The sequence below is a fragment of the Lynx canadensis genome, chromosome A1 (genome assembly GCF_007474595.2).
Source record: "Lynx canadensis isolate LIC74 chromosome A1, mLynCan4.pri.v2, whole genome shotgun sequence".
NCBI lineage: Eukaryota > Metazoa > Chordata > Mammalia > Carnivora > Felidae > Lynx > Lynx canadensis.
In genome coordinates this window covers 80,627,905-80,652,142 of record NC_044303.2, presented here as the reverse complement: position 1 = coordinate 80,652,142, position 24,238 = coordinate 80,627,905, and the positions used below count along the sequence as shown (strand labels likewise).

At 52.0% G+C, this 24,238-nt stretch overlaps 1 non-coding gene across 1 annotated transcript; it reads left to right on the top strand.

The window, feature by feature from the left end:
* Window positions 1-17,944: 17,944 nt before the first annotated feature.
* On the top strand, window positions 17,945-24,238 carry LOC115512796. Its single transcript, XR_004344122.1, has 3 exons — window positions 17,945-18,069; window positions 21,546-21,608; window positions 22,952-24,238. It is a non-coding gene; the product is annotated as an uncharacterized LOC115512796 (transcript).

Genomic DNA, 24,238 nt, shown 5'->3' with positions numbered 1-24,238 from the left:
GCTCCTGCTGACGCTTCACCCGAGAGCCCGTCCACGCGTCCCCACCGCACCTGCCCGTCCAGATGTCCTCACCGCGCCGGCCCATCCACACGTCCTCACCGCACCAACCAACGTGATCAGAACCCACCCAACTCCCAGCCGAGGTTAGGAACCAGCTCCAGGTTGCTGGGTGTTGTGTATACTCCTTTCCTCTCTGAAGATCTCGAGGTGTGAGTTTGAATGCGATCATCACTTAAGCGTGATGTCAACACCAGCTAATAAGCTGTAGTTCTCCTTGCGAGGAACTCGGGAAGCAGCCAAACTAAGAAGGGGTCAGCCCGCGGCAGGTCCATCCGGCTGCAGCTTTCCTCCGCCTCAGGCCTGGAACCGGGGCTGCCCTCGAGCTAGGCTTCCATTTCCAGTCGCACCAGATCAACGGCGCTAGGCTCTGGTGGCGGGTACGCTCCCTGACCCCGCTGGTGGCAGAGATCCCCGGAAGCTCCATCTGCAGGGCAGACAGGTGGACCTGAGTTCGCAGTTAAAGCGAACTCAAGCCTGCCTGCCTCTCCGTGAGCTCCAACGGGGGAGCCGGGCGGAGTGCACAGTGTGCCGTGGGGGTCGGGACCTGTCCAGCAGCAGTGTCTGCACCGGTCCCCTTTAGAGGAACGGAGTTTGCGGTCGTCCGAAGTCTGATTTGGCAAGAGGCCACCACACCTGGATGCTGAGCGTTTCCATCTGAAGGGCTGCTAACAGGCGTCGACAGAAAGTGCACTTAGGTCTCCTCCAAACACATGGGGCCAACACCCCTGGCGCGACTCAGACAAGGTTTTGTTTGAATGACAGCGTGTTTTTAATCTCTTTTCAATTGGTTTGGTCGGGCACATTTAGAATAGGAAGAGTCCACATAAGATACAGATTTCTGACGTGTCCTAAAAAAATGGAGCCATCAGGCCATCCCGGGCCGGCACACGTGCGAAAATTCCACTGTCGCCAAAGCTGTCCCTAAGTCCCTGCCCTTCCCAACTCACCTCACCTCACCTCACCTCACTGGTCCTTAGAGCCACTGAGTTTGCACCCCTGTCTGCAAGCCTTTATCGTCTCCTTTTAAATCGATAACAACACATGAAGGCTGGAGGGGAAAATACAGTAAACTAACAAGACAATAAAATTCCACCCAGAAGCATATCCCCAGGTGGAAACCACGTTCAGAGCAAGCCTTTTAGGGTAGACAGGTTGCTTTTCGCAAAGCCCTTTACATGATCACGTGAGGAAGTTTATCGGAATAAGGCATTGAAAAGGGGGGCTTCACCAAACGGAAGGTTATGGTCTGACATCTCTAGAGGGTCCTCTCTCTCTGCCCAGTCTGGGCCTCACGCACGAGAGACGTCAGTACGTGTGGGCAGGTCCTCGTCCATCACACCACGTACACGTCCTGTCTTTAATCATTCTTTTTAAATCGAGGGAAGGGTCACTGTTTCAGCTGTGTTTCAAGTTAAAACCAAGACTAAGTGATGTCTGTCTGGGCTTTTAAAGAAGTCACTGAGGTTTTTTTGTTTTGTGTTTTTTATTTTTTTACTGTTTATTTATTTTTGACAGAGACAGAGTGTGAGCAGGGGAGGAGCAGAGAGAGAGGGAGACACAGAATCCGAATCAGGCTCCAGGCTCTGAGCTGTCAGCACAGAGCCCAACGCGGGGCTCGAACTCACAGACTGCGAGATCATGACCTGAGCCGAAGCAGGACACTTAGCCAACTGAGCCACCCAGGCACCCCAAGAAGTCACTGAGTTTTAAATTTGCAAGAAAACTTTTTGCCAGAAAAATCTTGCATTTTTAACACTGTAAGTAAATGATGGTGACCTCATTTTATCATGATAGCCTGGAATATATTTCCCACACACATGGTCAGCAGGGCTCCATCTGGCTCTACACACGTAGCATCCCATGTGTTGTGTGTGCGTACAGACAGAAATACTATGGAATTAGGGTGATTTTGAAAACAGAGTGCAAGCCAGGCAGAGGTGGGTCCTTATGCTTCTTTATTTACCAGAAGCAGTGCTCCTTCCAGAGCAGTGGCCTCAACCAGGGGCAACACGTGGCAGTGTCTGGAGACATCCTTTGTTGTCAAACTAGTCTCACGGTGCTGCCTGCACCCCACAGTGCCCAGGACAGCCCCACGACAGTCAAAGACCCGGCAAAAATCCTCTAGACGCCCTGTTCTGGAAACATAAGGGGTGGAGAGTTAATTATGTTGGAATCTGAAGCAAACCGCTCGTTTGCATAACATACGTGAAGAAAATCGTCCTTGTTCAGAACTATTCAAAACAGCCAAGCTCAAGATCACCTGCTAGTTGCCCACCTTCTACAGACAGCCTCAGGAATAATGGACAGGGGCTCTAGAGCCATGCTGTTGTACACTTAGAAGAAGCGTCCAGCAGAGAGGGTAATCCAAGAAGGGGGGGAAGTAATCCAGGAGAGAGGATACTCCCGGAGAGAGGGCTAACTCAGGAGAGAGGGATACTCCAGGAAAGAGGGGTGCTAAAGGAGAGAGAGCTGCTTCAGGGGAGAAAGCTATTCCAGGAGAGAGGGATACTCCAGGAGAGAAGATACTACAGGAGAGAGGCTACTCCAGCAGAGAGAGCTACTCTAAGAGAGAAGAAACTCCAGGAGAGAGGGCTAGTCCAGGAGAGAGGCTACTACAGGATAGAGAGATAGCCCAGAAGAGAGGATCCTCCAGAAGAAATGGATAGTCCAGGAGAGAGGGATACTCCAGGAGAAAGGGATACTCCAGGACAGATGATACTACAAGAGAGGCTCGTCCAGGAGAGACAGCTACTCCAGGAGAGAGGGATACTCCAGGAAAAAGGATACTTCAGGGGAGAGGAATACTCCAGGACAGAGGACACTATAGGACGCACACATCCAGATCACAGAGACCCAGCTGCTGTCTGGGAAAAGAGGCTACTCTGAGAGAGACAGCTACTCCAGAAGAGACAGCTACTCCAGGAAGAGAAGGGTACTTTAGGAGAGAGGGATACTCCAGGACAGATGGATACTCCAGGAGAGAGGGTACTCTAGGAGAGAGGCTATTCCGGACAACTACTCCAGGAGAGACAGCTACTCCAGGAAGAGAAGGATACTCTAGGAGAGAGGGATACTCCAGGACAGATGGATACTCCAGGAGAGAGGCTATTCCAGGACAGACAACTACTCCAGGAGAGAGGGATGCTCCATGAGAGAGTCTACTCCAGAAGAGAGAGCAATTCCAGGAGAGAGAATACTCCAGGAGAGAGGGACACTCTGGGTTGTGTTCTTGAGAGACAGTGGGAGGGACAGAAGAGTGCACAGGTAAATGCAAACATATTCATCATACGAGTGATTTTGTAATCAAACATGTATGGAATCTTTCATTAACATTTCAATCATATAAAAATACCCCTGATGTTAACAAAGCTCACAGTTTTAAATTATTTTAAAACATCATGAAACTCATTCACGGACATTGGACTGTTGCTTACCGACTGGCTCCTCTCTCTCCCCTGGGCATCTCCCCTAGGCCAAAGCCCCTTCCCTTCCTGCGCCCCCTTCAGGGAGCGCCTGGCTTCCCACCTGCTCTGGGCAAGGGGGTGGATTTGATGGAAACCAGGAAATACTTCCCAGAAAAAGTTGTGCTCCCTGAGTTTTTGGTTTTTCTTTTCAATACGGAAGTAAATCTCCTCTAGGTGCTGATAACATGGTATGGGATCTCGGTTCTTACAGTGGAAAAAACACCGAATCCACTCTAAGCCTGGATTTGTAAACTTTTGAATACTTTGGAATCGGTATCGTAACTTCAATAAACTTCGTGACCCTATTGTGACAATTTGCAGGGAAAGCAGTTTCCTGGAACAGGTGCTAGACAGTTCTGAGAGCGTTGCGCCCTCGCGGACTGGTGAATGAGGACCCTCCCGAGGGAGCTCTTCCGCGTCCAGTCCGGAACCCTCTGCAGAGCCACCCTTTCCGAGAGGGGCGGTGTGGACACTAGACCGACCCCCCCCACCACCAAGGGCCTCACTCGATGTGCGTGTGCATGCACGTGGGCTGCCCCCCCCCAGGGCCCCACGAGGTGCGTGTGAGTCCACAGGGGCTGGAGGAGCTCAGCGAGGCAGTAGCTTCTTGAGGTTTTGCAAAGTTCTCCCCGTGTCTCTGTCTGTCTGCCACACTGGGGAGCTTAGAACAGCAGAAATGTATCCCCTCGAAGTTCTGGAGGCAAAAGTCTGGAATCAAAGTGCTGACAGGGCCGCTTCCTTCCGAAGGCTCTGGGGAAGGACCCTCCCTGCCTGGTCCAGCTTCTGGTGGCCCCAGGCTCCCAGGTTTGTGGCAACAGCCAGATCACAGCAAGGAGAGTGTGGCAAGGACCAGCAAGGAGCCCTCTCCCAAGTCCCTTCGGACGGTGGGGGAGGCAGGGTGGAGCGGGGATCACATATCACATAGGCCCAGCTGGGGAAGAGTGGAGGTGGGGGTCGAAGGGCAGCTACCCTTGACCCTTGACTCTCTCCAGCCCTCTGCCCTGCTGGCCTTTGGGCGGAGGCCTGTGATGTGGATGAGGCCTTCTGGGGGCTAATCCCGTCAAGCTGAGCAGTCACTCCCCCCTGATGTTGATAAAAAGTGAGGACCACAGGAAACTCTAGATCTTTCTGCAGTCGATGCTCTCCCACCCACCTGACTGCAGCGAGGGCGTCTGACGGTGCAGGACTCTGTAAGGGGAGCCGAGGTTTTAAAATAAAAATAACATGTGACAGGGTGTTTCAGCTGGTTGGGTTCCGAGGTCACTGGTTCAGGCCGGGACCAGGGACAGCTGGACGGCGGGGCATGAGCCCGTCAGAGGAGCCCAGCTGACGCATCAGCGCCTGGGATTTCTGCTGCTTCCTGTGGGGCAGGTGTCTCCCCATGTGTCACTGTCACAGCTGAAACGGGCTGAGGAAGAACCACCCCACCCTTTCCAACAGGGCCAGCGCCCGGCATCCCTGCCGTGAGGTGCCATTACTGAGGGATTTGTCATTCGCGGAAGAGACGCACATCAGAGAAACAGCTGTTGATGGTGAACAAATCTGTTTTAGGAGCGCAAGGAGGAAGCCGGGGGCAACAACATGTACAATACAAGCAGCTCCCGGGGCGCCTGAGGGGCTCAGCGAGTGAGCCTCCGACTTCAGCTCAGGTCACGATCTCACAGCTCGTGAGTTGGAGCCCCGTGTCGGGCTATGTGCTGACAGCTCAGAATCTGCTTCAGATTCTATGTCTCCCTCTCTCTCTGCCCCTCCCCACCTCGTGCCCTGTCTCTCTCTCTCTCTCTCTCTCTCTCTCTCTCTCTCTCTCTCTCAAAAATAAATGAACATTAAAAAAAAGAGACAGAGAGAAAAATGCAAATTCTACATAAACTTAAAAAAAATTAAGTAGCTACCTAAATGATCATTCTCTTCATGGAGCCAGGATTTGAGAAGTGGGGCTTCATTGCAAGAAAATCAAGACTTAGTCACAACGCAGCCCTCCTGAGAAAGCCATGCCTGGTGCAGAGCACAGCGCACAGACATGTAGCGCTCAATAAACAGCACCCGAGACAATGGCAGGGAGCGGGCAGCAGCTGGGGGACAGCACAGAGTCTGAGCGAGGACGCTCAGAGCCTCAGATGACTTACTAGAGGCCACCACCAAAGCTCACCTCCATTCCCAAAGCACATGTCACTCATCCGGGGGAGGAAGCCCAAAGCATTTGGTGCTCACTCTGGGATTTTTCTTAAAACAGACACACAGAATTTAAAACCTGAGCCATAGGGGCGCCTGGCTGGCTCAGTCGGTTGAGCGTCTGACTTCAGCTCAGGTCATAATCTCACGGTTCGTGGCTTTAAGCCCCGTGTCGGGCCCTGCGCTGACGGCTTGGAGCCTGGAGCCTGCTTCGGATTCTGTGTCTCCCTCTCTCTCTGCCCTTCCCCTGCTCGTGCTCTGTCTCTCTCACTCTCAAAATGAATAAATGTTAAAAAAAAATTTAAAAAACAAACAAACCTGAGCCATCAAAAGATGACCAGAGATATAAAATAAAACCCTCCTGGAAAATTAAGCCTAATGTCAAGGCGATCGATTTAAATTCATTTGGTCTATTCCATGATTCATTCCAGAGGTCTGATTTCTGCTAGTTTCCAGATGGCCAAAACCAGTTAGTTGCTTTATTCACGAGCAGGACTTTACCTTTTGACCACAGTTGTCATTTGTGTTGGGGGGGGGGGGAGGGCGGAGTCGAGAGGCAGAGGATTTAGGAGCTACATCTGCAAAAACATCTCAAATGTGACAGCAGTATCCACTGAGAGGACTTTGGAAATCGCTCTGAGGCTCAGCGTGAGTTCTGAAAGTCGTCCACACGGGCGTTGGATCAGTTCATCTTTCTGCTGTGAGACAAACAGGAAGAGGTAGAGATGAGGGGCTGCCCTAACGACCACGCCCACTGATGCTGTCTTTCCTCAAGGGTCCCCCTGGCGGCCTGGACCCCTGTCAAGCGAGAGGCCACGGTGCCCACAGAAATCCCGGTCAACCCTGCAGCCTGGGAGCCAGGCAAGGAAGGACACGGGGCTTCTCACTGGGCCAGTGGACCGCTCCCAGTCACACCATTACAATTCGATTTCACACAGGGGACGAGTCCGCGGAGCCCTCGGCGGAGAACACACAGAGATGTATCCTGGAAACGGCAGAGGAGGTGTGGGGGCGGCACAGAGTGACCGTCCGGACAGCTGAATGCAGCCGGGGCCTGGGGCAGCAGCTGTGCTGGGCTTATGTGCCAGGGGACAGCAGCAGGGACCCACGGTGCCACCAGGGAGGCGCGGGACACAGACACACAGACCGCGTGCCGGTGTGCAGACTCACACCTCAGAGCACAGGAGGACTCAAACACACGCTGGGACTGTAGCCAGAATTTCACTTAGGAAACCCCAGCGTGCTAGCCAGCGTAAGCGCTCCGAGTGGGAGAGCCACTCTTCCTCGGGCGGTGCAGGGAAGGGGCCGGCAGAGCGGGCCACAAAGCGCTTGTCAAAGAAAATGAAGAGCCGCGAAGAGAAGCGGCGGGGTGAACGGCGGCTTTGCGTGTGGGGAAGCGCCCCTGAGCCCGGGAAAAGCGAGAACAGTGGGAACCCGTAGCACGAACGCGATTCAGACCCAAGCCGCAGGCACAGCTGAGCGCGTCCGGCCCGGAGGCCTGTGTGTCCCCGGAGCGCTCTTCCTCTGTGCCATTACACACTGTATGACCCGGCCACGCGCGCAGCGGTCACATCTGATGTGGCATTTAGACTGTGATCTTGTTTTTACCTATCAAGAACCAAACCCAGATTGTAAACGATACAGGCTGGTACTTCTTCGCTGCTTTTCTATCCGGCGACTGGGGTGAGCTCCTTCCGCCTCTCCGGCCCCAGCAAGAAGCCAGCCCCGTACGGTCCCAGCTGCAGAAATACAACATTGTCTTTATAGCCCCACAACTTTTTTGACATGTTTTGTAACATCTAGGGAGGGGAGTTAGCCACGGAACTATAACTGATGACTTCTTTGGTTTGATTTTGTTCCGTTTTGAGTTTAGCCTCTCTTTCCAGGCAAATAAAACAGTCTGGCTCACATTAGACTTTCTCCCAAAGCGCCTCACTCCTCTTTCCTTCCTGTGCTGATGGCTCGTGAGTATCCTCACCACACAGATAACTCTTAAATCTATCTTCCTGTATGTTCTTTTTTTTTTTTTTTTAATATTTATTTATTTTGAGAGAAAGAGTGTGATTCAAGGAGGGGCAAAGAGGGAGGGAGAGAGAGAATCCAAAGCCAACTCTGAGCTGTCAGCACAGAGTCTGACGCGGGGCTCGAACTCATGCACCGTGAGATCATGACCGGAGCCAAAATCAAGAGCCAGATGCTCAACTGACTGAGCCACCCAGGCACCCCAGTTCTTAAATCTGTCTTCCTAGACCCCAATTCTTTCCTGAGCTCAAGCACTGCAATTTCTACTTGCTTTCCTGTGAGTCCAGGTTCGTTGATCAAAGAACACTCTCGAGTACTTCCCGTGCTTCCCTGCAGTGGAGAAGTGAGCGACACGGAAAGTCCTGAAGCCCACAGAACGTAAACGGCCTGCATGCAAACTCAACACGTCCAGTCAGGCAGGCAGAAACCACACCGACTGTTTCGGTTCGGGGACCCAGTTCCGCAGGCGATGGAGGCTGGAGAGGCAAATGAGCAGAAGGTAAGATTAGTAGTTGCGGGAAGCGTCTGCCACCCCCAGGAGCTGGAGACCCAGGAGAGGGGGGGCAGTGACCCAGCAGCCTGGTAGCATGAAAGGCGACTGACATGTGGCCAGACCAGGACAGGGGAAGGATGGGGAAGCCACAGATGCTGGCTAAGGGGGCCTGAGAGAACCAGAAGCAAGCCCCCCCTCCCTCCTCCTGCCTTCCGACCCCTCCCCTGTCAGGAGAATCCGACAAGATCGTGTACACCTGGGATGTGACTCAGCCGTCTGGCTCCGTCGCCACAAAGCAGGGAAGAAAGGGGTGAACAGAGAGGCTGAGCGACAGTGGGTACGTAACTCCTGCCCGACCAGCTATTCCCTACGACTTCCTATTTCAGTTCCTGGCACCACAGTCCTCTAAGCAGTGAAGGGATCTGTGTCTTCATTCACACACAATCAGCGGTCCAACCCCAGAGAGCCCCTGCAATTTCCCTCCTCTCCGGGCTCAATCGGGGAACTGAGAAGCACAATTCTGAGTTAGCACACATTCCCGCTCAAAGCAAAGAAAGAAACTTCTAGTTATACTTCAGTCACAGTTATGTCCAATCAATGTACAACATTGCAAAACTAAAAATCGCCGGGAGACCCTTATTACTCACATCAAAGACCTCAACGGGACGCGTACGCACTGTCCTAGATGACCCTGTCTACTAAGTTAGCAAATTACTACATGTTGGGTGAAACGCCCGTGATTCCTGACGCATGTCCCAAAGGAGAATCTGGTGTCTCCCGTTTCCCGTGAAGCCAGGTGTCTGCAAGGTTTGTGAGTGCCTTTTGCACGTGGCTTGGTCCCAGGGGGTGATTTCCAAAGACGGCCACAACCGTGTCTCCCGTTGCACGTGTTTTTTTTTTTTTTTTCTCCCTTAAACTGGGTGATGGTGACACCTCTTCTATCAAACCAGTGGTTCCCGCCACTGGACTCCAGGCAGACTTTGCCACAGTCTTGACCAAAAGAGTGTGGCTGAGCTGACGCCATGTGACCTCTGAGGCCGGATGATGCCGGAAGCAAGTCATGCGTTTCTACCTGGCTCTTTGGGGACGCTTGCTCTGGGAACGCGGCCACCATGCTGTGACGAATCCCAAACAAGCCCACCAGTTTCTAAACTTCTGTCAAAGTGCCTTTGGATGCGGCCCTCACCTTTATCTGAGCTATCGATTGTTTTGGACATGGATGTGGCTGTAATTATATCCCCAGTTAAAAGAGGATTCTTTCCTATGGCTCTTATTTAACAGCTTCAGATCATGATTGTCTCCAGCTTCTGTAAGTTGAAGTCAGTTGAAGACACAGGAAAAGAACTCAGCCTGGTCTGATCTCTTTTGTTTGACAACAGAAGACTGACTCCAATAATACTTTAAGTTAGGTTTTTTCATCAAATTTTAGTTAAATAAGCGATACGGAGGCATTTTAAAGCAATTCCAGGGGTGCCTGGCTCAGTTGGTTAAGCCTCCAGCTCTTGATTTCGGCTCAGGTCATGATCTCACAGTTCACGGGATAGAGCCCCACGTTGGGAGCCTGCTTGGATTCTCTCTCTCCCTCCCTCTGCCCCTTCCCCACTCTCTCTCTCTCTCTCTCTCTCTCTCTCTCAAAATAAATAAACATTTAAAAAAAAAGGCAATTCCAAAACACACTAAAACACCCTAGATACACCAGCGTTCCCCTTGGACACCTCCCCATCCCTGCTCTCTTATAGACCGGACATGATCTCTTCGGGTCTTTTATGCCTGAGTCTCTGCTCTCATAGAAAACACACGTGGTGGTTAAACCACGTAGTGCCAGGGCACCTGTGTGGCTCAGTTGGTTGAGCATCCGACTTTGGCTCAGGTCACGATCTCATGGTTTGTGGGATGAAGCCCCACGTCGGGGAGGGGAACCCGCCAAGAATCTTCCCTCTCCCTCTCTGTCTGCCTCTCCCCACTTGTGCTCTCTGTCTCTCAAAAATAAACCAAAAAAGGTAGTTTTTGCTATAACATGAAGAATATCTTTTATCGCATCCTATAGTTGGTTATTACTAACAGATAGAAAAGCTACGTATTTGAGTCTATTAATTTTATATCCATCATCTTGCTAAATTTGGGGGTAAGGATTTATGCTATTGGAATATAAAGATTAGATAGTGGTAATCTTTTGGAATGTTTTATTACATAAGGTACAATGCACCCATACTGTGTTCTTGATTTGGGTAGATATTTCATACTTGTGTAGGAGGAAGCCATTGTTTGCAAAAACTACATACTGAAATATTTGGGGGGGTTGTCAAGCCCTCAACTTACTCTAAAACGGTTCAGGAAAAATGTTTTGTCATATGTACAGTTACTTGCAATTTTATATAAGCTTACGATTTTTTTTAGTTTATTAGAAAGCACTTGGACATGCCTGCTTCCAACGAAGTGAAGACTGAAATGGAAGGTAGCAATGAAATCTTTCAGCCGAGAGGTTTTCAAATCCATGTAACGGTGCTAGTTGCCAATTCAGAAAAGTGAGGATACCTGCAGGTGAGGGGACCACTAGCTAACTCAACGCCGTCTCCCCCAGCCTGTTGGTCAGGTAGTGATGGCTCCAGAACAGCACTGTGTGCACTCAGCCCCACCAGGCACGGCTTCTTGTCTGCTGCTTTCATGGCTGCCTTTTGCACTTGACTTTTCTGGCAGCTTGAATCCCACGATCAGCTGCCAAGTAAGATTATTGTGTCCTGGTCTCAGCTGAACTTTTACAAAAACAATTGAGAAATGCTCGTCCAGGGCAGGGCTGGACCAGTGACTTTATGAGCCCCTTCCATCTCTGTGATTCTGGATATAAAAATTAGGTAATGAGTGTCTTGGGGATATTAATTCCTGTCAGCTGCTTCCCCTCCCCCGTCCACCTGCTCCAAACAAGGAAGGGGCTGGAAAGAGAGCTCCACACTTGACCCAGCTCAGCTTTCCGGGCAGTGGATTTAAGGGAAGTCTTTAAACAGGAGCTCCTGTCGCCTCCTCCGGCAGTTTCTGCGGAATTGTCTACTCGGTTCAAGTCAGATTTGGGGGTTTTCTTTAGGACTACCCTCTTAAGAAACACCGAACGCTAGTCTCATAAATCAGTTCGGTCACATTCAGAATTTGATGTCTTTCATACACATAGAGAAATGGAATATACAAATGGACAGTGGCCAGAACGTATATAAAAATAGAACTTTGACCCACAACCTGCAGCAGCCTGCCCAGGAAAGCAACCCATTAACTACAATAAACACCCCCAGAAGCCAGCATGCTGTGAGTCAGACCTGAAGGGGCCAGATGGCCATCTCTAGTGACAATCCAGGAAGGTAAACAGTAATTTCTGGAACGATTAGCCCCAAATGGCCAGGGCTTGATCAATAACTGACAGCTTCCAGGGCGCCTGGGGGGCTCAGTCAGTTGAGCGACCGACTTCAGCTCAGGTCATGATCTCCCAGTCTATGAGTTCGAGCCCCATGTCAGGCCTTGTGCTGACAGCTCAGAGCCTGGAACCTGCTTCAGATTCTGTCTCCCTCTCTCTCTCTGCCCCTCCCCCACCTGCACACGTGCTCTCTCTCTCTCTCTCTCTCAAAAATAAAAATAAAGATTAAAAAATTAAAATAAATACAAAAGTAAATAATAACTGGGGCGCCTGGGTGGCTCAGTCGGTTAAGCGGCCGGCTTCGGCTCAGGTCATGATCTCGCGGTCCATGAGTTCGAGCCCCACGTCGGGCTCTGTGCTAATAGCTCAGAGCCTGGAGCCTGCTTCAGATTCTGTGTCTCCCTCTCTCTGACCCTCCCCTGTTCATGCTCTGTCTCTCCCTGTCTCAAAAATAAATAAAACGTTAAAAAAAAAAAAAATAATAACTGACAGCTTCCCTGACTTGTGTCCCTGTTTCAACTCAGGACCAACCAGGGAAAGCCAGATACGATCCCCTAACCAATCACACGGCACGCCTGCTCCTACATACCACTTCCGAGGTCTCTGGGCCAGCATCTGCCTCCATCAGAGCACACCAGGGCTGTCCCTTGGTCCACTGCAAGCCCTCCCCTCCCTGCTGGCCTTCAGTCTGTCCCCCGTGCAGGTGATGATGGCCGATGCCCTCCTCTGTAGCCGCTTCTGAATAAACAGCCTTTGCTTTTCTCATCTGGGTAGAGTTTATTTCCACAATATTTGAAGATATTTAAGCTTTGACTGGCCCCCCCCCACACACACACAGAAGCCACAAGGAGTGTGGGGCAGGCACCCCTCTGTGTCCTGAAAGACACAAAACTTCAAAGGACCCACCTGACGATCAGGATCAACACCAGAATTAGGTCATGTGAGTTTCCACCCTGGGTCCTTTCCAAGGCACTCCTTGATGTACGTTATAACTTACTATTGTTAACTTCTCTCCTGAGGCTACACTGAAAATCAAGATTCTTGAAGACAATTTAGCAGGTGATTTTTGAAGTTTCCGTTGAATTTCGTACAGGGTCTTTCACTCTATCAAAAATCCCTTCCTGACACTGTGCCAGTGGAATAACCCTACCCCCCCCCCCATCTCTCTGAGTGTCAGGGAAACACGAGTTAAGACCGCCCAGAAATGCGGAGAAGGACTCGTTGACAAGACTCCCCTGCAGTGAGGTGCAGCCTGGCGTCACTGGAGTCCCTCCTGCCACCAAGCCCTGAAGTTCACCTGCACGCTTTCACCAGCGTGCGCACTCTGGCCTCCAACTCGGCCATGGAGCTCCACCATCCATCACCCGCCACCCTCCACCCACCACCCACCAATCACCATTCACCACGAGCCCAGCCTGCAGAGAAAGCTGTCCTGTCATTCAGGTGAGCGCACCTGCTGAGTGGACACTATGCTAGCCTCCGCGAGGGACACTCAAATATGTGAGCTGTCACTCCTGCCACTTGTCATCAGCTCACGGGTGAAAAAGCATGATCACTGTAGCACGTTAGACGGAGGCATCGCAGCCTGCCCTCTGAGAACAGACAGGGTCCCACAGATGGGCTTACGGGGCTGTAAACCCCTAAACTGCGTGCGGTACCAGCTGTCAGTGTGCATTTTCTGGGAAGAAATCCTAGTATGTTTGCTAAAGGACAATTTTTTAAAAGTAAAAGCATGACTCGCATAGAAAGTATCAAATGAACACATGACACATATTCTATATAATTCATCAATTAATGAGGGAACCAGTAAGATGTTGAGGAGAAATTTAAGGAGGAATTTAACAAAAATTTGAAGTACAACACATTTATGGTAATAAAGGAATACTGAGAAGTAGTCACAAATAGATGCAAAACTAGCAAAACCGACCAATATCTACAGGGCAATAATCGATGGCACCCCACCTAACAGAATATGCATTTCTACTGGTAAGAATTATCTGCATTCTCTCAGTTTTCTGTGAAGTTACAGAGTTGTAAAATAGCTCAAAGCCAGTAAAACAGCGAGATCACCTGAATTGCGAACTAGACCGGCACCCACCAATCCCGCTTTCATTTTTAACCCATTTCAAAGTCTTTCTGAATCTTTCCCTACAGTCTTCCTTGTGATCATAATAATATCACCAAAGATTACTGCCAGTCACAAGGTCAGGTTGGTCTCATTAGGCTTGGCCTGACTGTTTATACAGTTGCAGCAAGAGTGTTAATTTGCCTTGTCAACGGGCCATGATAAAATTGAATCAGAAATTAGCAACCCACCACAGAAGACAACACCAGGTCCAGACGGTTTCACTGACAGATTCTATCACAATTTAAGAAAGAAAGGATAGCATTTCTGCACAATCTCTTCCAGAAAATAGAACCGATTCTAGAAGGTCAGCATCACCATAAGACCAAAGCCAGGCAGAGACATTTTAAGAAAGGAAAGCTACAGACCAACATTTCTCATGAACACAGATACACAAATCCCCAACAAAATATTAGCGAACCAAATCTAACTATGTTTGAAAAGAACAATATGGGGCACCTGGGTGGCTCAGTCGGTTAAGCATCAGACTTCGGTTCAGGTCATGATCTCACAATCTGTGAGTTCAAGCCCCGAATCGGGCTTTGTGCTGACAGCTCAGAGCCTGGAGCCTGCTTCGGATTCTTTGTCTCCCTCTCTCTCTGCTTCTCTCCCCGCTCACACTCTGTCTTTCTTTCTCTCCCTCTCAAAAATAAACACTAAAAAAAAATTAGGGGCGACTAGGTGGCTCAGTTGGTTAAACATTTGACTTCAGCTCAGGTCTTGATCTCATGGTCTGTGGGTTCAAGCCCTACGTCAGGTTCTGTGCTGTCGGCTCAGAGCCTGGAGCTGCTTCAGATTCTGTGTCACCCTCTCTGTCTGCCCCTCCCCCACTCACACTCTCTGTCTCTCAAAAATGAATAAACGTTAAAAAATTATTTAAAAAAATTTTTTTTTAATTTTTAAAAGAACTAAATTCCATGGGCAAGTAGGATTTACCCCAGGTATGCAAGGCTGATTCAACATTCAAAAATCTATCCATACAATCTGTCACATCAACAGGCTAAAGAAGAAAAATCATACAATTCTATCAATTAATGCAGAGAAAAACTCCATTTTTTAAGTCTCATTGCATTGAAGGCCACTTGTGCATTGAAGGCCTCTTGCATTGAAGGCCACTGACTTAGAAGATGCTGGGTTTAAATTAAAGACTGTGGCCCATCAACATTTGAGATGATGCCTGAAACTCGGCTGAGAACAGCAGACTGCTGTCGCCTGATAGCCCAGAACTCCAACCATTCGTTAAAACTGGGCAGTGTTAGAGGACACTGTGGTTGGCGAGGTCCTGACAGATGCTCAGGGACTGCCCACAGAGACTTCCAGTCCTGCAATATGTGTATATTAATTAATTACATTCCAGGTACACGAATTTAACCTAGGCAAGGCTGAACATCTCTTCTGCTCTGACCACTCTTCCCTTGAAACTGAGAGACTCTCAGGGTACAATGTCACCGGAGGGAGGAAGTGGAGAATCTCACACCTGCGCCCTCAGGAAACCGAAGCTTGAGAACTGACATACTGATTCCCCGAAAACATGGGACTTTCGGAAAACCGCAGTCACCTCCTGACCGATGAGCGCCACCAAGAATCTCTGCCCATCCTGGAGCCGGGGAACTCACTGCTGGGACTCGGGCTGGACGCCCCCTCTTGGCGCTCCTGCCCATCCGTGACCATCACCACCCCGGACCTTCCACGGGGTCATTGCCACCTGCTACCGTGTGTGTGTCCCCAACTGCTGCTCCTGAATGAACCCAGTTTCTGGTCACTTGAACCTGCCTCAGTTTCCCTCTGTATTTAAGTTGACAAAACTTTGCAATGGTGGTGACTCTAGAGAGAAAAACGTTTCATTGGAAAACTGTGGCACACCCTTGTGCACACCCAGGACTGGTTCTGTTCGTTTTCGTCAAGGTTTCATTACGTCCCTGTCACCTGGACCGTGTACATATATAAAGATCACTACGCTGTGTACCTTAGATGCACACGATGTTATATGTCGATTATATCTCCATAAAACTGGACTGGATCTTGAATTCTAATTTCCTCCCAATATCCAACCACCACTCTCCAAACCAATGTTTCCAATTTTTCCCCTGCTCCTCTGTCTCAGAACTGCTAGAAATTAAACCTGTCCTTTTCCGGAAGCCCTGCAAATAAAAACAGGACAGCTCAATACAAACTTCAGAGAAACCACTGACATAGCTCATGTCTGGACAGCCTTCCCATCTGCTGCTGTGGGGGCCACTCAGAAAGTTCATGTTCACTGGGACATCTGATGACATCACCAGAGACGATTAAAAACTACAAGCCAGGAAAATCCGTCAGATTGCCAGCAGCTGGCGTCACTCCTTCTGAAGATGCTTTGAGCCCGAAGCCTAAAAATCTCCAACGACTGCCCACTGGACTCCGAAACTGCCTGTAGTTTGTTCTAACCATTAACCTTTGTTTTTATTTGTTTCCATTCAAATACCCAGGACTTGGTTCAATGGGTATGTGACAATCGTCTCTGGACGTGAACCTTGGGAAAGTTTCAGACGGGAGAAAGATGAGGCTCCAGACAAGCCACTCCAAACTATGTCACTGTGGCACACTGACTAACTTAAGCTGAAGGAGTTTGAGAAAATGACCAAGGCAGGTAGGTCAGTCTGACCTCTACCTGCCTCACCCTTGCCCCCTAAAACAGGTCATAAGAACATCATATGAGAAGCAACCTCCTTACACCCAGAGAAAGGAGTGTCTCTATCTCTGAAGACAAAGGGAAGCCCAACAAGAACCCCAACAAGCATGCCTCACTGTTTCCCAGGGGTCACTGCTCTCCCATGCCTACACCTGTCCTGTTGCTCCCGCACTGCCCACTCCTCATCCAACCCAGCATAAAACACTCAGCAAACTTGTGGGACCCAAGGAATTTAACAAAAATCCCCTACCCCTGGACAAGCAGAGCAAGACTAACTCCATTTTGTGCTACACCCACCATCTCATATATAACCCCCACATGACCTACTTGTTGCTTAAGACACTCCCCCACCCTAGTCAAGCCATTGAGCACACCCTTACTGGAAACCGGCTCATATAGGAATGCCGAACCCCTAACCGCCAAAGAATGTAAACCCCGCCTTTTGCCCGCGAAACTTGCACGCCAATTCTTAAACCTCGCCTTTTGCCCGCCAAACTTGCGTGCCAATTCTGACCAGAGTGATAGGCTAGTTCAAACAGTTACTATAGCGTAAATTGTAATTGAATTGGCCACCTGCGTGTGGACTGACATGACTATGCAACTTTCTGTGTGTGTTACAATCTCATTGGCCACCGACCCCTATAAAACTGCTACGCCTCTTAACCTAGGGGTCCAAGTCCCTGCTCTGCTGTGCTGGGTATACTTGGGCCCAAGCTCGAGCTTGCAAATAAACCCTCGTGCTTTTGCATCGGTATCGGCTCCTTGGTGGTCTCTCAGATTTGAAATCGGGGGCATTACAGAACTGTCTTCTTGACTTCATTTCCATATGCCGTCTTCTGTGTCTTTGTGTCTTCACACGAACTCTATCTTGAATAAATCTTTCTCCTACTAACCTGTGACTTTCGGTTTCATTTTCAGACACAGCCAGGAACCACAAAAGAGTCAAGGAATACTTTCTTCCACCTACAAGGGCCAGAGTGACCACCGCTGTAGCCCAGGGCTTCCCAAATTTCTTGTGCACAGGTATCTCCCTGGGATCTGGGGCAGATTCAGATTCTAATTCAGGAGATCAGAGCTGGGTGCAGAGAATGCGTTCCTAACAGGCGTCCAGGGGCGAGGTGGACACAGATGAAGGATATGCAGGACTGAAGAAGGAAGCGGAGCCCAAAACAGGTGTAAGTAGATGGGCTCCCCAAGGCCCAGCCAATCTCCCAAGCCTTCCCAGGCACAGACCCTGAGCATGACACTCCCTTCCCCGCACACGTGGCAGGATCTGGTTCACTTCCCGCCGTAGCGTCACAGGTCCATGGACACCACCCTCTCTGTACACAGGAGGGCCTAGCTCACTTCCTGCCGTGACGTCACACGTCCCCGGACACGGCCCTCCCCGCACACGGGGCAGTACGCCACTCACTTCCTGCGTGACGTCCCAGGGCCCTGGACACCACCCTCCTGCATAAGGGGCGGGACCCTGTGTACTTCCTGCCGTGATGTCACAGGACTCTGGACATTCCAGGGTATCCTGGAGACCAAGGTCTTCAGGGCATGGTCTTCCTCCTTCAGCCGGAAGGAACATGGCAGGAGACAGAGGAGTGACCTTGTTTGTCCTGCTGCTGTCCTGCTGGCGCCACGCGGAGCCCCAGCCCATCAACACAATTTCAGGTACAGTCACAGGTGGGTGGCTATTGGGCCGGTGGGAAACGCACGTCTCCCTGGGGCTGAGTCAGGCCCCTCCCCACCTCCCCAGTTTCCCACCCATTTCTGGGAGAGAGTGAAGCGAGTTGAACACTTTTCTACCTTGAAAGTCCTTTTCAAACTCCAGAACCCCATGGGGAAGGAGCGTATGCGATGTATTTTCACTTTTTATCACAGATGATTTCTAGGGCGCCTGGTGGTTCAGTCGGTTGAACGGCCGACTCTTGATTTGGGCCCAGGTCTTGACCCCAGGGTCATGGGATCCAGCCCCGCATTGGGCTCCGTGCTGAGTGTAGAGCCTGCTGGGGGTTTTCTCTCTCTCCCCTCTCTGCCTCTCTCCCCTACTCATGCACATGCTTGCTCTCTCTCTCTCTCTCCCTCTCCCCCTAAACTAAGGAAACAAAGACAATTTCTAACCTCCCGAAAGTCGAGGGGCAGCACAGAGACCCTGCCGCCCCCGCCCCGTCCGCCACCCTGCACTTCTGCACACACACACTGCTGCTGTCCCCGGGACCTTGTAGTCCTGTCCAAGGGGTCTTACTGCTTCCCGTAAACCTTTTCTTGCTAACATGAGGCGGTTGTCCCTTACACGCCAGTGTCGTGAAGACCCGGACAAAATTAACGGAAGCCTGCACAGCAGCTCATCCTGGCTGCACCCGATCCGCCGTGGTCCCCAAATGCCCTTGTCAGGGAGGGTGCCGATCACACCCAGGACGGGCCCCACGTGTGGCTCTGGCCCCCGCCCTCCCATGCTGGCCCCTTCCTTGTGGAGGATCCGAGTGGGGACAGGCCGGCCGGGACGGGATGGGACTCTGTGACTCCCCAGTAAAGGATGGCAGGGAGGGGGTGCTCCGTGACCCCTCCACCTGACTTCCTGCCAGGAAGCTCTATTCTCAGGCCACCCGGCCACTCTTACACCTGCCTCACAGGTCACCACAGATGGAAGGAACGGGGCCGAGATGGTCCCCCAGCCCCAGCTCCCAAGGATGGCCGAGTGAACCCTGAAGCCTCACTCACAGGGTTTGGGGGGCTTCTCTGAGAGCAGGACCATGGGTGCTGCCCGAGCCGGTTCTGTGTCCCTTCCCACCGTTGCCACGCCCACACGTCCCAGTGGGGGATGGGCCAGCTGGCTGCAGTCGGGCCAGAAGTCAGGTGGTCCTGAAAGGACTGAACATCCCCAACTTCCTTTTCTTCAGCAAACTGAGCTCTGAGGTGCTTCCCAAGGACAGTGTCCTTTGCGACGCCGTGGGTGCGGACGGGGTTGTAACAGGTGGGGCCGTGTGTCCCCCATGGGAGGGCGCATCCCTCCAGGCTGCTCCTTCCTGCTCAGACTGTCACGGGCCAGTGCCCTCGGGAGGTGCTCCCAGCGCCCAGGGACAGAGCACTCCTCCAGCCCTAAGCCAGCCCTCCCCTCCCCGACCTGGTCTCCTGTCCAGACAGGGACACCCTTAGGTGACCGTCATGGTCTTCCGGCTTGAAAGGCCAGTTGAGGGCAGTCTCTAAATCATTTTCTGAAAGGAACAGTGGGTTTCCTTATGGGCTTGCGGCTGGGGCGCAGGGGCGCGGGAGTACCCGTCTCCGGGGGTCCCAAACAGACCAGCTCCGGCCGCTGACAAAATCCAAAGGTGGAGACAGTGGTGGTGACACGAGAAAGGAGTTCATTTCGGTGAGGCCGACAGCCAGAAGACAGCACGGACTGGCGTCCCCAAGACTGTCTCCAAATGCAAAGACCCTTCCAGGTTTATCTTCAGAGATGTGGGACAGAGGCCAGGGCACAGGCAGATGGACAGGAAGGGTCATGTGCATCATTGTCATGGGGTCCATCACGTGTGGGCTCTGGCCGGCTCAGGCAGTTTCCATTCCCATTGGAGGAGGCTTTGCCCTCCGAGTCTTGCTTGAGTTAAGGGAGAAGCTGGAAATGAGAACTTCATCTACTAGAAAGTTGGCAGTCAAAATGGGGATGGTTGAAGTCCCCCCCCCCCCCCCCCCGCTCTGGGGGCTTACCGCCTCCGAGGGCAATGGTGCTGTTGGCCAACGTGAGTTGCCCTGACCACGAGGAGAGACAGGAACGGCAGCCATGGGCCTGGTTTGCCTTGTTTTCCCCAAATTAACCAGAGCACAGCCACAGAGGTCAGCAGCGAGCCCTTCCCGGTGTCCGGGATGCGCACTGTGCAAATATGGAGGAGCAGTCAGGGATCCTGGTAACTCCGGCGCCCGGCGGTTTGAAGCCGAGAGATTGTCAGTCGGAGGTGACAACAGGCGAAACACGCCACAGCCGCCACCGTTGACAATGCACTTTGAAAACCGTGCGGGTATTCTAGAGCATAAATATTTTTCTGCACACACTTGCTGCCTGACTGGCACAATACTCCCATTATAATCACGGGACAGACACAGAATGAAAAGAGTATTTTTGACAAAGTGCTCGCTCCACGCAGCTGTGCCCATTCTTAATGACTCATTAATGCCTCATCCTCAGGGAACTATACTTTTGTTTGCCTCATTGCCGGGAGGTCAGCACACTGGGAAGCGATTGTCATCTCCATTGCAGACCTCCTTGCAGAGATTTCCGCATTGTTCTAAGCCCCGCGTGCAGATGAGGCCATTGGTATGCAGATTGTCCGTCATTAAAACCATTTGAAAATCAGCGTCGTCACTGGTTTACTGCTGGAATGAGAGTCTGCAGACGCCTGTGAGCTCTGTGCAGCCGGGCAAGGTGGCGCTGCCCAGCGGGTCCCAGGCGTGCCCTCTCCCCTCCCCGGGGGCGGGAGGGGAGGCTGACCTTGACCCTGAGTCGAGGAAATGGACGAGGACACCCAGCTCTGAGCAAAAGGAGTAGTAGGGAGCCCCCGGCTGGTGCCGCCATGCGGAAACCCTCACTCCAAGCACTGCTGGGCCCCCAGCGAGGCCGGGGAGGCTGGGGGTCGGGCGTCCAGGGATCCCACGGAAGTCTACCGTCTGGCTCAGCCGGCTCACCCCTGACCCCGTGACTTCCCTGTAAACAGACCACCTGGAATCACTCTGCTTCTGAAGGGGAGTCTCTCTGGGACCCCCTCCCGACCAGAGAACCCCCACTGTTCCCCAAATCACGTCCCTAAGCTCCTAGAGGCACCGGCCTCTGGAGCCCTTCAGAAAGGACGTGCGCGTCCCTCTTGGTTGGCTGTCCACGGAGCACGTGCAAGGGCAGTCATCCCAGGTGCCAGGACGCGTGTTCCCTTCTGAGGGACGGTGCCAGCGAGCACTGCCCCACGTGGCAGGAGTCAGAGCACAGGGCACGTCCCTCTACCACACGGCCGCCTTGCCCGCCACTTTCCGGATGAGAACCCAGTCCTGGGAACCCCTTGCAGGCCTCTCCCCCCTGCAGCGGGCTGGTGGGCGCCACAGAGAGATCAGTGCAAATTCAATGAATTATTAAACTGTTAACTTTTCTATTTCTTTTCTAGGTCCACGTACGGTACTGCCACCAAATTTAAAAAATTTTGATGACAACGTGGCTGCACTATTTGGTAAGGAAACTCCTTGTATCAAATGTCTGGTCTGTATTTGGAGGGGTGGCTCGTCACACAAGGTGGAGACATGCGATTTGGTTTGAAGCTACAATCACACGCCTGTGGCCCCACACAGGTGTGAGCTTAGCCAGACCTGGAAGGGCGAGGCCTCGTCAGGTGAACTTTCCAGCAAGAACAGGGCACCAGCATGTCCGCGAGTGGTGGAGACAAATGCTCCCAAGTTTCCTGGGGGCTCTGACCGTCCCGGGCCCCGCAGGACGATAGTCCTGACACCAGCACCCCCTCCATCCCATGGGCCGACCCCCCAAAGTCCCAGCCACTGTGGAGAAAGAAAGGATGAGTCACTGGGATTTCTGATCAACTAAGCCCAGAAGGGGAGCTGAGGCTCCCACTCCACCCACCCACACTTCTCCCGAGTGGGGACGGGAGAGTAAGACATCCGTGTCTCTGGAAATAAGTGAGGCCACCGCGTGAGAACAGCAGGGGCTGCCCATTCAGAGCTCCCTGTAGCAGGGCATCCGCCAGGCCACCGCCACGTGCATGTGGCAGAGACTCAGGTGGGTGGGGCAGGGAGAGCTCAGGGTGGAAAAGAGGTGGCTGGGGGCAGGGACCCTGGGGGAGGTGCTGGCCCAGGACAGCTGGGGGGAGGTGCATGCAGGGGGACAGACAGCTTAGGGGAGGCCTGAGGGAGGCCTCCATCTCAGTCCCCGACTGTACTAAGGGCTTTCCACATACTCGGCTTTATGTGACCCTCATAACATGCCTGATGAGATGAGACAGACCCATTTTACAGAGGAGAAAACTGAGGGTCCAAGTGGAAGCTGCCTGGGTCGTGATCCATTGAGAGCGAACCCAGGACGTGGGTCCCATCTGTCTGATGCAAAACCCAGTGCACTTACGTTAGAAGCTTCCTAGGAGCTGTCAGGGAGATGTAGAGGGAGAGAGAAAACAATGCTGCGTTCTGCAGAAATCGGGAAAGACCGTGTGCCTCCAAGGGGACGGCTTGGGGAAAGTCTCAGAGGGGACAGAAGGACAGAGGGGCAGAGAGTAGAGGTGGGACGGCACCTGGGCCAGGCTTTCTAGCCTCATGTCTTTGGGGAACAAAGTTTATTGTCCAGGGCATCTGGATGCCCTCAGGTTTTCAGGAGCTGTTGAGGGGGGCAGTGGTCTCCCACCCCAGACAGGGCTCTTTAGAGACCCCAACCCTGTCCGTCTCCACGGTGCCCCTTGAGTTCCGGTTTCTAGTCCCGCTTCACAGACTGCCTTCGGTCCAGGTAGAACAAGAGGGTACCTGTCCTGCTCCACTGGTTCTGATGTGTCCTTATGTGCTTTTTCCCAAGATGAAATTCTAGTCCAAGAGATATTGGATCCAAGTAATTCATCATTGCTTATGACACAAAGACCACTACCAAAATCAACAACGATTATGAAGAAAAAAAGCAAGTATACATTTTTTACACCTGTGATGGCGTGTACTCCTAGAGGTCTGTGGTTGTGAAGACACAATCCTACCAGTTTACATTCTTTAAGGCCAGCTTACTTCTGGGGCAAAAGCAAATGGCGGTGTGCAAGAAACAGGTGTCCGGAACCTTCTCTGTAACCTTCCCGAGATTGAGGCGGCCAAGCCGAGGCTGGTGGAGATGAGTTCCTCTTATTTTGGGGTGGTCTCGGGGTACACATGCAAGCAGGGTCTTGTGCTCAGGATGCAAAGGCGGCTTAGCCACTGCGGGAATGGGGGGGACACATGGAAACGGGGACTTGCGACCACCCGCTCACTGACACGTACCTAAGCGTTCTGAGAGGGCGGGCAGTGACATTGACCCCATTGCACGCGGGACAGAACAAAGGTCTGAAGAACCTGCCCGAGGCCACACCGCTAGTAGTGAACGTGGGAGAGAAGGCGCTTTTCCAAAGGGCAGTTCCGTGGTGTCCGGGGTGCGTGTAGATCAGTGAAACAGCTCGCTGAGAACCAAGACCCAGTATTTGGCTGACAGTTGCTAAGGGGAGGCCGGGAGCAGAAATCCACAAGCAGTGCGTGAACTGCATTCAGCAGCCGGGAAGTTCAGCACTTTCTTGCAGTTGTGCGCCCAGATATGAATTCCGGTTCCTGGGACGAACACCACCCAACATCTGCTGGGGCCCAAACTGCTGGGTTCAAGGCGGTCAGATGACGCCTGACTCCGGTACATGTCAACTTTCCAAGGCACGTTCTCAGTAGACCTTGACAACTGTTAACGTTCCGTAAGATACAGTGTGGACCCAAATGTTCACGTGTATGTAACCAAAAAATCTTTTCCTTATTTTTTCATGGTCTTCATCAAAGAAACCTATACTCAAACGGATTATAAGATGGATATTAATAAGAAGCATCATAAAAAGAAATTCTCTTCTGGGAAAGAAAAAAGGCCTTTCTTTGATGGTAAATGCAACCCGGTAATGCCCCTGCCTTAGGAGAAGGTGGTGGGGAGGACAGAGGAGCCAGGCAGATGTACACGGGGACGTCCCCGTCACGGAGGATGAAAGCGTGGCTGGAGAGAGATTGAGGCTGCTTCACTCCAGTGGGGCTGATTTCCCGTCTCCGTCGAGGAACCGCCTGCCCACCACCCCTGCCCGTGGTCCTGACCCTG